This window comes from Bison bison, unplaced genomic scaffold (genome assembly GCF_000754665.1).
Source record: "Bison bison bison isolate TAMUID 2011002044 unplaced genomic scaffold, Bison_UMD1.0 scf7180017864390, whole genome shotgun sequence".
Lineage (NCBI taxonomy): Eukaryota > Metazoa > Chordata > Mammalia > Artiodactyla > Bovidae > Bison > Bison bison.
The window spans coordinates 3,320,081-3,336,236 of NW_011494962.1; the positions used below are offsets into that span (position 1 = coordinate 3,320,081).

A 16,156-nucleotide genomic window follows, 5' to 3' on the forward strand; every position below is an offset into this window, starting at 1 on the left:
GGGAAATGGATCATGTGGCTCACGAGGAGAATGTGGCCAGCTTCTCTCTCCCTTCCCCCTCACTTTTCCTTTCAGAAGCACAGAGGCAGAAATCTCCGACCTGATTGGCTCTAACCAAAAATCTCCATATGAAAAGGGGAAGATTCAACCATCCAAACCTCTAGCCTTCTCCACTTTCTTTTTTATTTCTCATCTGAACAATTTATCCTGGACATGCAGAATTGCTTGGAAGGGAAGGAAAGGATGCTTTCTCCCCAGGCCCTCCCTTTCTTCCTTGTTGTCTGTACTTTAAATTGGCAAGGTGTTCCCTAAGTTCCCTCCGGAGCCACCTTGGCATATCTGACAAAAATCAAGTGTTCAGCACCACGGACAGCATTATACCCCCTCAGCGCTCATTTGTCTATTTCACTCTCGAGTAAATAAAACCATTTAAAAAATATTTCCCTGAGGTTCTGTGTCTAAATATACACCTGGCCATATGTAAGTAGGACTCCAACTTCCTCTAATGTCAACTTACTGTTATTTATAAACACGAATATAATTTTTACATATCATCAAATGTCTACCTTCCCACCCCCATCCCACCATCCATCCACACCCTTTAAACATGCTCCATGTTTTGGGGGTGGAGAGGAAATTCTCATTACACAGTTTACCATATGCCCATATATCTATGCTCACAGGCACAACCACAGAAATATGTAGGTTTCTTGAGTGTGCATGTTCAGATGTCTTTAGCCCCATCCCTAGGCCTCAGGCAGGGCTGAGTTAAGAGGCAGAGAGCGGCGAGTCTGGTAGGAGCTGTTTTGTGCAGGGTCTTTCCTGCTTTGCTGACGTCCCGGTTGCCATGGTGCTAGGTAACCGCTGAAGGGGATGACTGCGTTCAGAACCAGTCACCATGGGACCCTGCTGACTAAAGAAAGGAAGAGGGAACAGAACTGAATTGCAGAGGAGGACTTTCAATGAGCATTTTCAGAGCCAAATTTACCTAATGGGCCCCTTCTTTACTGAATTGTTGCTGACCCTAAATCTTGAAAGGATTCTAGGAATTAGTATGGACACTGTGATGGTGACTCCCTCCATCCTTCACTGCTTCTTTCCTTAAAAATCTATTTAGGTGCAACACAATGAAAATGCCAGCTTCACAGAACGACTGTGGTGTGCCATCAGAAAGCAGGGTTGGGGTGAGGGGGTGGAAGAACACAGGAAACATACTTCTTGGATTGTGGCTTCTGGCTTTTGTGAGGCCATTTATCTAGTCTTAAGTGGAAGATACACTAGACCTACACCTGAACTAGGAACAATTGTGAATGCTTTATGAGTTTACAGGAGAAAAGATAAATATTGTTTAATGTGACTTGCTGGATTATTTTAAATAAAGAACAATTTGAATAATAAGGTCAATCCCTTGTATAACATTTGGACTATCCCAAGTTAGGAACTGAATCTATACATTTGTCTCTTTAGGCATACACATAACCTGTTTATTTCTAACTCAGAATTCTAAGCATAGCAATTCTGAATACTGTATTTCTATGGGGGGGTTCAGGTAGAAATACTGACTTTCAATGTGCAGTAATGCAAATTCTGTTAAGAAAAGAGGTAGCATAGAGAAGTTCCAGTATAATTCCATGAAATTGAAGCTCTTTCCTGGCCTAATGTCCACAGCTTAAGACATGTTTACTTCTTTTATTCTAGGACAAGAATCAAGTTAATTCTAGTTTTTCCATGTAAGGCTCAGAGAAATTCAACTCTGTTAATTCTAACACTGGCCCCTTTCAGAAAATTAGTTTATCAGGAAAGTTGGACATGTATTTGAAGAAATTCTTAAGAGTTAGTCAGATGGTGACTTAATATCATCTCTCCTTTCTTAGTGAATAATAAGAATAATAATAACAGCAACAACAGAACCAGCTAATTATTTATCATGAGCCATGATCTCATTTAACCCTCCTATCCAACCAGAGAAAAACTTAACTGTATTTTTCTCATTTATTTAATAGACTCCTTGGAGGTTTAGCCTGACTTGGTAAAAGAAATTATTGTATTTTTAATAAAACATTCATCACACTGGTAAAAAAAAAATATTGGGAGTGGGGTGTGATGTATTATGTTTCTCAGCAAATTATGGTGGCTCAGACGGTAAAGATTCCACCTGCAGTGCAGGAGACCTGGGCTGGATCCCTCGGTCAAGAAGATCCCCTGGAGGAAGGCATGGCAACCCACTCCGGTATTCTTGCCTGGAGAATCCCCATGGACAGAGGAGCCTGGCGGGCTACAATCCATGGGGTCGCAAACAGTTGGACACGACTGAGCACATCCAACCATAAGACAGGTACTGTTATTAACATTCCTGCTTTACAGACAAGGAAACTTAGGGAGAAGTAATATGCCCACAATCACACCACTAGTTAGCATAGGAGCTAGGACTTGGGACTATTTAGTCTGACCCCAGAGCAGGTACACTATACTATTCTATATCATAAATAATGGATTCATTTAAAATAACTTATTAATTTAATATGACTGATCTGATTCAGTACTATAGGCCTTTGACAAAAGAAATCAGAAAGACTGCTTTAAATCATTTGAGAGCAAAAAAAGACCAAATTATTCATTCTTTTTAGAATGACCGCACATGTACATCATAGCTTAATGATAAAATAATAAAAATTATTTCATAAGGAATCATAATCTGAAATATTAATACTATAAAATGCTATGTAATATACTAATTCTATTAAAAATATATTTATAATCACCAAACTTATTCCCAGCCTTTTTGAAAAAACAGTTGTCTTCCATCCAAACCCATAAAATCCCACAAATCCATAATATTTGTGTAACTGGGGTCATATTTTGAAAATAACTTACGTGATTTTTTTTTTTCTCCTCTGCCTGCCTGGGGAATCAGTTGGCCTTGGGGATAGAGAATGTGGCACTCTTCAGAGTTACCAAAGTGATGGGAAAAAAGAAGGAATAAATATTCAGCTTCCAAAATTTAAAACAGGAGTGTACAGCAAGACAATAGGCTTGAAATCCAAGCTACTGTTTTGAAAGCCATTCTCAAAATTCCTTTATTTGTCATCAACCAAATATAGAAGACTTTGCTCAGATTGTCTGGTACCATAGAATAGGCCTTCAGACTGGGGCAGGCAAACATTTTCCAAAGGGTCCCAGAGTCTGTAGCCAGTTCTACGGGTAATAATTTTTAGATCCTTAATTTCCACAAACTGATCTTCCTGTGAACTGCTGCAGTCGAAATATCATGCTGGTTCTTGATTCCCATCTAGAAGTTTTTCTTCCCTTTTACCACAGACTGGTGAACCTCTCACCCACCTTACCTCAAATCCTACCATGGTGAATTGCTTGGATTTTAAAAAGCCCCTGGGAGCCAAGCAAGGAAACAACTGGAAATACTGAGGATGCTATTGAGATATTAGTTAACTTGAGTTAACACATCCTTTTAAAAAACAAGAGCTCTCCAACTACTTTAAACAAAGCTGAAAGCAAACCACTATCCAATTGTCCACTGAGAGATTCATTAAAACAAGTTCTCTTAAAGGAAAGCTCTATTTACAAAAGAATGCCAGCTAATAAATGCAGAATATAATATTTTGAACACCATTTTTGCAGGCCCCAGTGTAATAAATGATTCAGGCAAGGACCACAACAGATATTCAAACTATGAGATGAAAAGTTGTTGGGAACAGGTTGTTTGTAGATTATTTATAAACTTTCAATGGTGAGACTGGGAGAGGGGGTCATCGTCTTAACCAAGTGACCAAATTTAGCATCACTAGCAATGCTGGGCCACAGTCCATAGGTGCGCAGTCGGATGTGACTGAGCACACTTAAAACGGGACACCCTGAAATTAGTGCCTAATGTAAAGCAATGTAACCTACCCAACATTACTAATGTTCTTTCTAAAAACATTTATCTGAATATAATCAAACCTCTATACAGTGTGCCTCTCAGGGAGGGGAGAGGGGTGGGGAAAGTAGTAGTTGGAAAAACAAATCAAAGACATTATAAGAAAAAAATCAACCAAATTGAGAATATAGAATATTCTGCAAAAGAACTAGTCTGGACTTATCAGAAGGTCATTGTTTTAAAATAAGAAGAGTGAGCTTTGACAGATTAAAGAGACTAAAGAAAACCAATTGCAAAGCACATAATTTGATGAGATGCTGACTGAGGAGGCAGAGTTAAAATACATAGTTAAAATATATAAATAGTTTTATATATATATATAAATATATAAAGTAGCTCTAAAATATTTTGGGGACAGTTGGGGAAATTTGTCTTGTGATTTGTATTAGATGGTGTCATGAAATCACTATTTCTATTAGGTGTGAGAAAGGAATTGTAGTTAACCGGTGGATTTTCTTATTCTTAGGAGACGTTGAAGAAGTAAGGATGAAAGGTCAAGATGAATTCAAGTTACCCACATGTGGTTAAACAAGAAAAAACACGTACATAAAAAATCAGAAAGGGAAAGTAACAACGGGCGAATCTAGCTGAGGAGTCTGTGGGTGTTTACTGTACTGTACTTTCAACTCTGTCGTCTGAATGAAAATGGAAAGTAATAAATTCTCCTCTGTGGTGGACAAGGACACGCCACACAGAGAGTAAGAGTCTTTCCCTCTAGATCTCAGGTTCAGAGACAAAGAGATAAAGGAGAATAAAGCAGCCAGTCACTGGACCTGACTCCTTCTAGACCAAAGAAGGATATGAGAGTATTCATTTTCTCTTGGTGACTCTTTCAAATTACTGCAAACAATGGCTTCAAAAAACACAAATCTATTGTCTTATGGTATTGTAGGTCAGAAATCCAACATGGGTCTTAGGGCTCAGATTATGGTGACAGCAAGGCTGTGTTCTCTTCTGGAGACTACAGAGAGAGAATCTGTTTCCATCCTTTGGCTCGTAATTCCCTTACTCCATCTTCAAAACCAACCATCTTGTATCTCTTTAACTATTACTCCAGCCACAGAGTAATGGTAACTTTAGCCATTCCAGAGTCACTCCCTGTGACTCCGACCTCAGATTGGAAAGTCACTAGGTTGGATCCACGAGATAATCCAGGATAATCTCCTCTCTCAAGGCCTTAACTTAGTCATATCTACAAAGTCCCTTTTACCCTGGAAGGTAACATATTCACAGGGTCTGAGTACTAGGGTGAATATCTATAGGTGTCCTAACTCTGCATACCACAGTAAGTTACCTCCAGGTTGAGAGGAGCACTCAGGGCAAAAGATCTCTGCTTTTGCTCCCCTCTGCAGACAGCTGCCAAGGCCCCTCACACCTCATCCTGAACTTCGCACGGCCATTTGGGCCAATGGCAAATTTTCTACAGTGTACACAGGCATACAGAGCAGCTGACCATCCCAAGCGTTTCCTGTTCCTTTGAAGCATGGATGCTGAACTAACAGCCATAGGGCCTGCTGTGGTCAGGTGAAGTGACTCGATAGCAAGAGCCAAGGAGAAGCAGTCTCTAAAGGGGAGAGGCTGTTCCTCCCTGGGAGATTTGCCTGAAGCCAAAAATGGGCCATGAATTCGTGAGATCCAGGCTTCAGCATCACAGGCCAGCAGGTTCCCCAGTGATCAGGCCAGCAAGGGGCATCATGCGAGAACCCTGCCAGTGCACACACTAGGTCCAGAATGAAGCCAGGGAATACCCCTTACTCATGAGTCCACAAGGATGTATCTGTTACCCTCCCCACCCTTCATACAAATGGACGTTATCGTCAGAGATGTCAGGACCTCCTTGGGAAACATTATGAAATAGGACACATTTTTATCCAAAAAAGACTTACGCTACTTAAAGGAACCACTTAAATAATGAAATTGATTGAACTATATTTGAGACTGAACTGGACACTTAGTTGGTTTTTCTGTAATCAAACAGTTGGGGTGGCTTTAAAATGTGTCCACAAATTCTTTGATATGCCTCCCTTCAAATGATGACACCTAATAATATTTCTCTTGAACATGGGCCATCCTTACAACCCGTTTCCAGTTAAAATGATGTGGGAGAAGTGATTCTCTGTAGTTCCTGTGGCTAGATCATCGCAAGGACAGTTTCTGCCTGGCTCTCTCCCTATCGGATTACTCATTCTTGGGGAAGCCAGCCACCATGTCATTAGGACACTAACGCTATAAAGAGGTCCACGCATGGAAAACTGAGGCCTCTCACCAACCAGCACCAACTAGCAACAGGGCAGTGAGCCACCCCGATATCAGATCCTCCAGCCCTAGTCAAGTGACTGCAGTCCACAGGACATCTTTTGTTGTTGTTCTGCTGGGTCTTCACTGCTGCGCATGGGCTTTCCCTAGTTGCAGCAAGGGAGGGCTCATTTCCAGTTGTAATGCAAAGGCTTCTCTTCTCGGTGGCTTCTCTTATGCAGAGCACAGGCTCTAGGGTGTGCGGGCTTCAGTAGTAGTTGAGGCATACAGGCTTAGTTACTCCATGTTGCAGTGGAGAAGGCAATGGCAACCCACTCCAGTACTCTTGCCTGGAGAATCCCATGGACAGAGGAGGCTGGCTGGTCATAGTCCATGGGGTCACAGAGAGTTGGACACGACTGAAGTGACTGAGCATGCACGTATTCTACGTTGTGAAATCTTCCTGGACCAGGGATTGAACTCACGTCCCCTGCATTGGCAGGTGGATTCTTATCCACTGTACCACTAGGGAAGTCACAGACAACATCCTGACTGCAACTGTGTGAGATCCCAGGCCAGAACTACCTGGTTAAACTGTTCCCAAATTCCTCACCCACAAAAATGATAAGATAATGCTTATTATTAAGTTCCTAAGTTTGGGGGAATTTTGTTATGCAATAATAGATAACCTACCCGCATGAAAACTCTAGAAAACAACAAAGAGAACTACTTTTTCTTGACATATTTGAGCAGTAGTGAGTTAAGTAAGAGTCCCTGCTGCATATGTGTGTGTTCCTGCTGTGGTAAACTGTGGTTTTATTAATCCCAAGGGCAGGAGGAAAGGGAGAACACAACTAGCCACGTTAGAGAGCTATCTAAGGGGAAAAAAGAAAGCCACTAGGGTGGAGGTGGATTTATTATAAAGATTCTGAAGAAGAACTGCAGGGAACTCAAGAACAGGAAGTGGCAGTGAGACCAAAAATGGGACTGAAGTAAGGGACAGAAAGCTGTCAGAGCTGAGATAGCCACCGACTCCATCTCTTTCTCTCTTGAGGCTGCTGCTGCTAAGTCACTTCAGTCATGTCTGACTCTGTGCGACCCCACAGACGGCAGCCCACCACGCTCCCTCAGCCCTGGGATTTTCCAGGCAAGAGTACTGGAGTGGAGTGCCATCGCCTTCTCCATCTCTTGAGGCTACAAGACCTATTCTCTCCCATTTTCTCTCTCTTAATTGGCAGCATTCACCTGCTTCTCTTTTGCAATCAGCTTGTTCTGATTACTGATGCACAAATAGTGGGCTCAGCTCTCTGCAAGTTACATGACCTTACAAATTCAATGCTTCTATCTAAATGAACCAGTCTCAAAACAGAACTACAATATGATGCAGCAAGGCTACTTCTGGGTATACTGTTGTTGTCTAGTAGCTCAGTCGTGTCCGACTCTGCAGCTCCATGAACTAGAACCCCTCAGGCTCCTTTGTCTATGGAATTTTCCAGGAAAGAATACTGAAGTGGGCTGCCATAGCCTCCCCCAGGGGATCTTCCTAACCCAGGGATCAAACCGATATCTCCTGTGTTGGCAGGCAGATTCTTTACTACTAGATACCTTTCCAAGTCCACTTTTGGGTATATACCTAAAGGAAATAAAATCACTGTCTAGAAGAGATGTCTGCATTCCCATGTTCATAGAAGCATCATTCACAATAGCCAAGATATGTGGAAACAATGTGTTTGTTGACAGATGAATGAGTAAAGGAAATGTGATATACAAATACCTCCCCCTCACACCCACACACACTGGAGTATTATTCAACCTTAAAAAAGAAAATCCTGCCATTTGTGACAACATGGATGAACCTTACATTAAGTGAAATAAGCCAGACACAGGAAGACAGATACTGCATGATCTCATTCATATGTGGAAACTAAAAAAGTTAAATTCATAGTAACAGTGAGTAGAATAGTGGTTACAGGGCTGCGGGATTTCGCTACAGGGAGAGAGATACTGGTCAAGGGTACAAAGTTTCAATGATAAGATAAACAAGTTTTTGAGACCTTATATACATACAGCATGTTGACTACAGTTAATAACAGTGTATACTTGAAGTTTACTGAGAGAGATTTCAAGTGTTACATGCAAAAATGGTAACTATGTGAGATGGGGTATTATTTAGCTTGACTGTGGTCATCACAATGCACATCACAATGTACATATATCACATCACATTGTATACCTTAAAGATACACAACTTTTATTTGTCAGTCATACTTCCATAAAGCTGGGAGAAAACATATGACCCAGTCTCTCAATATTCTGATCCAAATTCTTAGGAGGCAGTCAGTTTGACTCAGCTCAAGGAGACCAAGGAGATCAAACTAGTCAATCCTAAAGGAAATCAACCTTGAACATCCATTGGAAGGACTGATGCTGAAGCTCCAATACTTTGGCCACCTGATGCAAAGAGCCGACTCACTGGAAAAAGACCCTGATGCTGGGAAAGACTGAGGGAAGGAGAAGAAGGTGGCGATGGAGGATGAGATGGTTGGATGGCATCACTGACTCAATGGACATGAGTTTGAGCAAACTCCAGGAGATAGTGAAGGACAGGGAAGCCTGGCGTGCTATAGCTCATGGGGTTGCAAAGAGTCAGTCAGACACGACTGAGCGACTGAACAACAACAAAGTCAGATATAAAGTAGATCAAATCAGCTGGAGGCACTGGGATGCAGCAGAGTTCTTGTGCTTCTCCCTCAACACGCTCTAACAGATTTGGCAAATATTATAAAGAGGAAGGACAAGGAAAGGGAGGAAGCAGCTGACAGAAGAAATGATGGACATCTTAGTGTGTATTTTTTTTTAATTCCATGAACTCTCCACTGCCGAGCCTGCCAATAACCACAATATCCTGGCATCTATAACAGCAGTAGTAAGGTGGTTTCAACTTCTGAATTACTTATATCCCTAGAAACCTACAAGAAAGTACCCTTTCTCTTAGAAATTCAAATTCGTGACCCACACATGCCATCCCACCCTGTCCAAGTGATTATCTACTCACTGAAAGGCTACAAAAACAGCCTCGATTCTCATTATTCTCATTTGAAAGTACAGACAACACCACTTGTGTAGTCAGAGCAGTGGTTCTCAACCTTGGCAGCAAAATTAGGAGCTTTAACAAAATACTGATATCTGGGTTCCAATTCCAGAGATTCTGATTGAATTGTCGAAGGTGAAGCCTGGGCACTAGGAATTTCTAAAGCTCCCCAAATGATTCTAATGTGCAGGCAAGGTAAAGAATCTAGCCTAAGGTTCTCTGAATACAGATGCTACACTGAGCATGCACATTTTGGTGAGGAGATGGCAGGCATAAATGGTGAGAAGCTCAAGGCAGACACTCTTATTTATTAAATATACACTATAAGTTATGCTAGTAACTCATGCAGTTGTCAACAATATCTTGTTTCATCTTTACAGTCATCCTATGAAGAAGACACTACTATTCTAATTTGACACAGAGGAAACCCGAGGCTCAGAGAGGCCACACAGAGAGACTGTCATACCTTAACATCAAACTCCAGGTCTGATTCTCAATTCTATACCCTTTCTGTGACACCGTACTGAGAGATCACACCTCCTACAGTTGAATGATCCCACTCCCTAAAACCAAAATACGAAGGCATCAATGCAGAAACCCTATTCTATTGCATGCGTGGATTTTTTTTTTTTTTTTCTGGAACATTTTCATGAATGACACACATGTGGCCCAGTTACTAGGTTACCCTAGTGTTAATTGCTCAGTCATGTCTCTTTGTCTGCCAGGCTCCTTTGTCCATGGAATTCTCCAGGCAACAATACTGGAGGGGGTTGCCATTTCTTAGGCTATACTGTAGGCTGCCAAAATGAAGTGAATTTGCTCTAGGGAGAACTTCTTAATAGGGGACTACCAGGACTGGACCTTTCTTAATGAAGCACTTCCATTCTATTGATTGATACCTGGATCCTGAGTTTTCCTTACAGATGAAGCTATATTGCTTACCTACAAGCAATTCCTTTGCTGGTCGACTAAAATCACGTATTGCATCGTTCCTCTGCCTTGTACTCCAGACAGTCCATAAAAAATCAAAATATATTCAAAATCAAAAGTTGACTAAAGATTGCTGCCAATATCAAAATGGACTCTCATACCAAATGACTCTGGGAGGCTAAAAGCAGAAAGTATGTATTTTTGTAACAAGCTGGTGTCTTGATAGCCAGTTCCACCACTCCACTCCATGAAGTCCACACTGCATCTGCCTGAGGTGTGGCTGAAGGGACCCACAGGACGAGGACACTTCAGGTGCGGGTAGTACCTTCACTTCACTTCACTCACTTCATACTTTATCACTGGAGAAGGAAATGGCAACCCACTTCAGTGTTCTTGCCTGGAGAATCCCATGGACGGAGAAGCCTGGTAGGCTGCAGTCCATGGGGTCGCACAGAGTCGGACATGACTGAAGCGACTTAGCAGCAGCAGCAGCACCTTCAGACACTGCAGGAAGAAACTGAATGCTCGTGCAGGTGTCCCACGTATCCTGAGAGAGAAAGAGGTCAGGTTAGTCAGTTCTCCTAAGATGCTTCCAGAATTCCTGACTCCTCCACTTCCTCATCCCAACCTCAGCCCTTGCTCAGGACTCTGGCTTTTAGAATCCTCCTTGTCCCGCTCACTTAGGGACTCCCCAGTTTCTACCGTACTCAAGAGGAACTAAATATGGGGGCATTTCTGTCTTTCTGTTTACAAACACGAACATCTTCACACTGTCTGATGGGAAACGTTCTCTACTGCAGGAGTTCCCAACCTTCGGGATCTAATGCCGGATGATCTCAGGTGAAGCTGATGCCATCATGATAGAAATAAAGTTCACAATAAAGGTAATGACCTTGACTCATCCTGAAACTATCCCCTGTCCCCCACCCACCGTGGAATAACTGTCTTCCACAAAACTAGTGCCTGGTGCAAAAAAAAAAAAGTAGTGTTGGGGAACACTACTACCAAGAGCCCTGTTTTCCTAATTTCCCCTCTCCACTGGTCTGTGTAGTTACTGCCTTTCTTCACCGCTTCTATTTCCCATCTTCTCCTTCCCTCAGTATTACCTTACTTCACAATCCCTCTTGGTCTCCAGGGGAAAAAAAATTTTTGTTTTCACGGTCCTTAAAAATGTATTCCTTCTGTCGCTCCGAGGGTTATCTTTCCAAATACTTAAAGCCCATCACTCTGGTTTTAAAGCCTGAACGGCCCTCCCATGTCCACTCCTTTACTACTCGATTCGCTGAATTCTCAGACAATTCACGGCAGACACACAGTAAGGAAAAGAGGGACGACCGTACAAGCATGTGGAGTAGTTGCTGCAAAATCTCGAAGAATCTAGTGTTGTGTGCTTGAATCCATCGCGTCAACGTGAATTATCCTCCGACCTTTCTCGACCTCTCAAGCCTAACTAGCTTGACTGTTATTTACCAAAAAGTTTCAAAACGTTTTCGCGCTTAAACGAAAAAAAAAAAAAAAGTCAGGCGCACGCGCAACCGCACACAGTTGTGGGGGACGGGGGTTGCTGTTCGCGCAGGCAAATCTCGCGATGTTTGAGCCAGACCGGAGAGTAGCGTTTTTTTAATGGTGTTGTGAGGCTTTTCCCCTCTCCCCTCCACCAGGTGCAGTGATTTAATGTTGTAATCAAGTTAAAAATATCAAGACTCCACGGCGAGAACAAACGAGGCTAGAAATAGGCAACACGCCAGCGGCTGTTTTCCCTTCTAGGAAGGGCTTCTTGCGACGCCTCGAAGGCCCCACAAGTTCCTCAGAAACAAAAGTCAGAAGTATATAAAAACAGAAGCAGCCAACCACTGTATCACCTTAGAGCGGTGTGGAGATTCTTGTTTTTCCACTTTTTACTGTACGAAAAATCCCATTGGCTGCTAGCAAACCAGGTTACACGCCTGTCGCCACTGCGCCTGCGCTAGGCTTTGTTTACTACCTCGGACGGCCGCTGGGTCCCGCCTCAAGAGCTGGCGTGTAAGGGCATGTTCTTGGGTGTAGTTGTAAGCCGGGGACACGGATGGGAGGTTGATACTAGGACAGGTTAAGTGTAAGCCTGAAACCAGGGAAAATACGAGCGGTAATGAAAGCTCTTAAACGCTCAGAAACCGTTTTGTCAGATCTGTCGAACTGAAAGTAATGAAGGTGATAGCGCCACTCTTAAATAACTAAGAAGTGGTAAGCAGCAACTCTAAGCCCCAAAGCGGAGGTGGAATTTAGGAACTTGTTAAAAATATAGACTCTGAAATGGAAAAGATGCAAATAACCCTAACGCTTAAGCCCATCTTACTTAAATTTCGAGCAATACCTCCATGGTTAAGAATGTCTCTTGCAGCAGAGTCAAGAAGGCAGCCATGCAAATTTTGAAACTAAAAACTGGTGGCTCTAGAAGCAATAGCCAGAAAAAGCACCAACCAACAAGCAAATTTTTAAAAATGGCTTTAAGTTCCCTTCAAAATCAGTTTCAAATGGATTAGAAGGCTTTGATACAAGATGAGAAGATCTGGTGAAACTTTGATTATATTATAGATATGACTAGATCCGTTTGAAAACAAGGCAAGTTAAATTTTTTTTTAAGTTTTTGATGGAAGAATTTCTAATGATGCATTTTAATGTGCTCTAAACTCCTTCAGTTGCTGGTAGATTCAGCTAAACCTAGATCTGCATCTTTGAGTTGTATAATAGTATCTGTATCTTTGATGTTTACAATTTGGACGTTTTATTGGACTATTTGTTAGGTTTCAAAAAATGAATTTGAAGACTTTAATTTGTAATAGAAGAAACTTTCTACAAAAGGAAGATGAGATTTTTAGGTCACATGAAATTAAGTAAGGGAAAAGTATGTACATGTGTGCAAACGGGGCCAAATTTTCAATGCTCTGGGCACTTCCACCATGGTTCTCAGAGAGCCTTAACGTTAAAAAATTAACCTCTAGATTTTTCTCTTTATGTTTGATATGATAGTAAAATGCAGTAAATGTAGCAATTTGGATACTTACTTTTAAGGCAACAATTGGTGCCAAAGTCAGAAGGAACTTAAAGTCCTGCTCCATTATCTAGGGTTGCACTCATTTGGTTGAGGTAAGGTGATAGCCAGTTTTCTAAGCAGGATTGAATTGACGTTTTTTTTCGTGAAGGAAAAGAAATGTAGATAAGCTGAATTGATTCTTTGTTCACTTATTAAGGTGATTAAGACTGACTCATAAACACTGCTTACTTTGTCAAGGCAGTCAACAACTGTAAAAGAAACTGCTTTTATTGCACATGATGAGATGGTGCTAATGGAAATAGAGAATGGAAATTGGATGAAGAGTTGATACAGAGCTACCAATCCTTTGAGACTACTGGTGTATTTACATGTGATGAAAATGTTAGTGTAAGACCAGTAACTGGTCAAATAAAACTTTTATCTTTGTTCACTGAAAAAAAATCTTTTAATGAGTAAAAGAAACTCACCAGGAATTGGTTACCCATTCAGTCTGTCATGCAACTCAGGAAGTAGACTTCCAGAATTTCCACGATCAGTAGCTAAAAACGTTATCCATGGGAAAAAAATAGCTATCCATATTATTTATTTAGCAGCATTCTGAGCATGCTCTCCTGTAATTACCTTGACATTGTAAGGCAGTGAAAAAACTGCTGCCTTTTGTAGTCACATGTTTATGTAAACGTGGGTTCTTGAATTATTGTGACCCCAACATAAGGAACTGCTGAACAAGGAATCTTCTATGCATTCCCAATTACCCCAAATTTGTTGAATCAATACAATATAATCTTACTTATTGCTTCCCTTGTGGCTCAGCTGGTAAGGAATCTGCCTGCAATGCAGGAGACCTGGGTTTGATTCCTGGGTTGGGAAGATCCCCTGGAGAAGGGAACAGCTACCCACTCCAGTATTCTGGCCTGGAGAATTCCATGAACTATAAAGTCCACGGGGCCGCAAAGAGTCGGACATGACTGAGCGACTTTCACTTTCAATCTTATTAACTGAGTGATAGGACTTTTTTCATGACATAATTTTAAAGATTTTAGAAGTATTAAACGTTACAGCCAAATTGCAGTGTTTGTGCACTGCAGTTCCCTTTATTGGTGAACAAGGGACTGCCAGAGAACTGTGCTGCTGCTTCTAGCCCTGCACTGTTTCCAGTGTTGGGAGTAATTCTAGTATACTTGTCACACCTGAAGAAAGAATATTGCAGTCAGATGCAAGGGAATCTTTAGCAAGGGCGGGGTGGCGGGGGCATATGGGAGAAAAAAGGGTGAACTTTGGTTGTGAATATTTAGCAGTGCCCATTAAGGACATCTCTGCTACAATACTCTCGCGACAGCTAGAGAACTCCACCCTAGGCTCTCTGCCATCCTCATCTTTGCCCGGCTGGCTTCTTTATTTGCATTTACATCTCCTTTCTGTTCTGCCATCCTCAACTCAGTAGTCTTCTGTCACAGTCTTGGAGAAGGCAATGGCACTCCACTCCAGTACTCTTGCCTAGAAAATCCTATGGACGGAGGAGCCTGGTAGGCTGCAGGCCATGGGGTCGCTAAAGAGTCGGACACGACTGAGCGACTTCATTTTCACTTTTTCACTTTCATGCAATGGAGAAGGAAATGGCAATCCACTCCAGTGTTCTTGCCTGGAGAATCCCAGGGACGGGGGAGCCTGGTGGGCTGCCGTCTATGGGGTTGCACAGAGTCGGACACAACTGAAGTGACTTAGCAGCAGCAGCAGCAGCAGTCACAGTCTCAGGATGGCTGCCATAGCACCAAACATCATGTTCTCATATGAAATGTTCAAAGAGAAAGGAAGGGATAGAGGGAGGGAGAAAAAAGAGGAAGATGCTTTCTCTTTGTGTCCTCCCTTATCAGGGTGAAAAATCTTTCCCATATGACTTAACAGACTTCCCCTCACATCTCATTGCTCAGAACTATGTCATATGACTACCTCTAGCTGGGAGGAAGGGTAGGAAAGTATGTATATACAGTAAAAAAAAAGTATTTTTTTTAAACAGCACACTAGAAATAACAGGACTTAGAGAAAATACAAGCTTGGAACAGACCACTCAAAACCTATGCAGTTTTGTTACCTGAGGACCATAAAAGTTACTAGGCTAATGAAAAATATCAGCACAATTAAATCTCCTCTGGTGTTCTCAACATCACAGTAATCTTTTAGAGCTATATTGTCTGTTTTGTCTATGTGAGGCTCTTGAGCATTTTTAAGTTTTTTTTTAAATGTGCACCATTTTTTAAGCTTTTAGTGAATTTGTTATAATATTGCTTCTGTTGTTTATGTTCTGGTTTTTTGGTTTCAAGGCATGTGGGATCTTACCTCTCCAACCAGGGATCAAACCTGCACCTGCTGTACTGGAAAGTGAAGTCTTAACCACTGGACCACCAGGGAAGTTCTACTCTTGAGCATTTAAATATACCAATCCAAATTGAGATGTGATGTAAGTGTAAGATACACACCACATTTCAAAAACTTCAGTTCAGTTCAGTTGCTGTGAACGACTCTTCAGCTGTGACTGAAGAGTCACGTGACTGACTCTTCAGTCAGCCGTGTCCGACTCTCTGTGACCACATGAACTGGAGCGCGCCAGGCCCCCTGTCCATCACCAACTCCTGGAGTTCACTCAAACTCACATCCATCGAGTCGGTGATGCCATCTAGCCATCTCATCCTCTGTCGTCCCCTTCTCCTCCTGCCCCCAATCCCTCCCAGCATCAGTCTTTTCCAATGAGCCAACCCTTCGCATGAGGTGGCCAAAATATTGGAGTTTCAGCTTCAGCATCAGTCCTTCCAAAGAACACCCAGAACTGATCTCCTTTAGAATGGACTGGTTGGATCTCCTTGCAGTCCAAGGGACTCGCAAGAGGCTTCTCCAACACCACAGTTCAAAAGCATCAATTCTTTGGCACTCAGCT

General features: G+C 42.1%; 1 protein-coding gene across 4 annotated transcripts in view; it reads right to left on the reverse strand.

The window, feature by feature from the left end:
* GPR19 (G protein-coupled receptor 19) overlaps positions 1–12,183 on the reverse strand; it is a 36,065-nt gene extending 23,882 nt beyond the window's left edge. For 2 of the 4 annotated variants that reach the window (XM_010858697.1, XM_010858694.1), the window contains exons 1-2: positions 11,297–12,181; positions 10,203–10,737 (exon numbers count right to left, since the gene is read on the reverse strand). The gene's annotated coding sequence lies outside the window, so the exon portion shown is untranslated. Of the gene's footprint in view, positions 1–2,874; positions 2,944–10,202; positions 10,738–11,296 lie in introns of all 4 variants that reach the window. The other 2 variants (XM_010858696.1, XM_010858695.1) reach the window with 2 other exon arrangements.
* Positions 12,184–16,156: the final 3,973 nt, after the last annotated feature.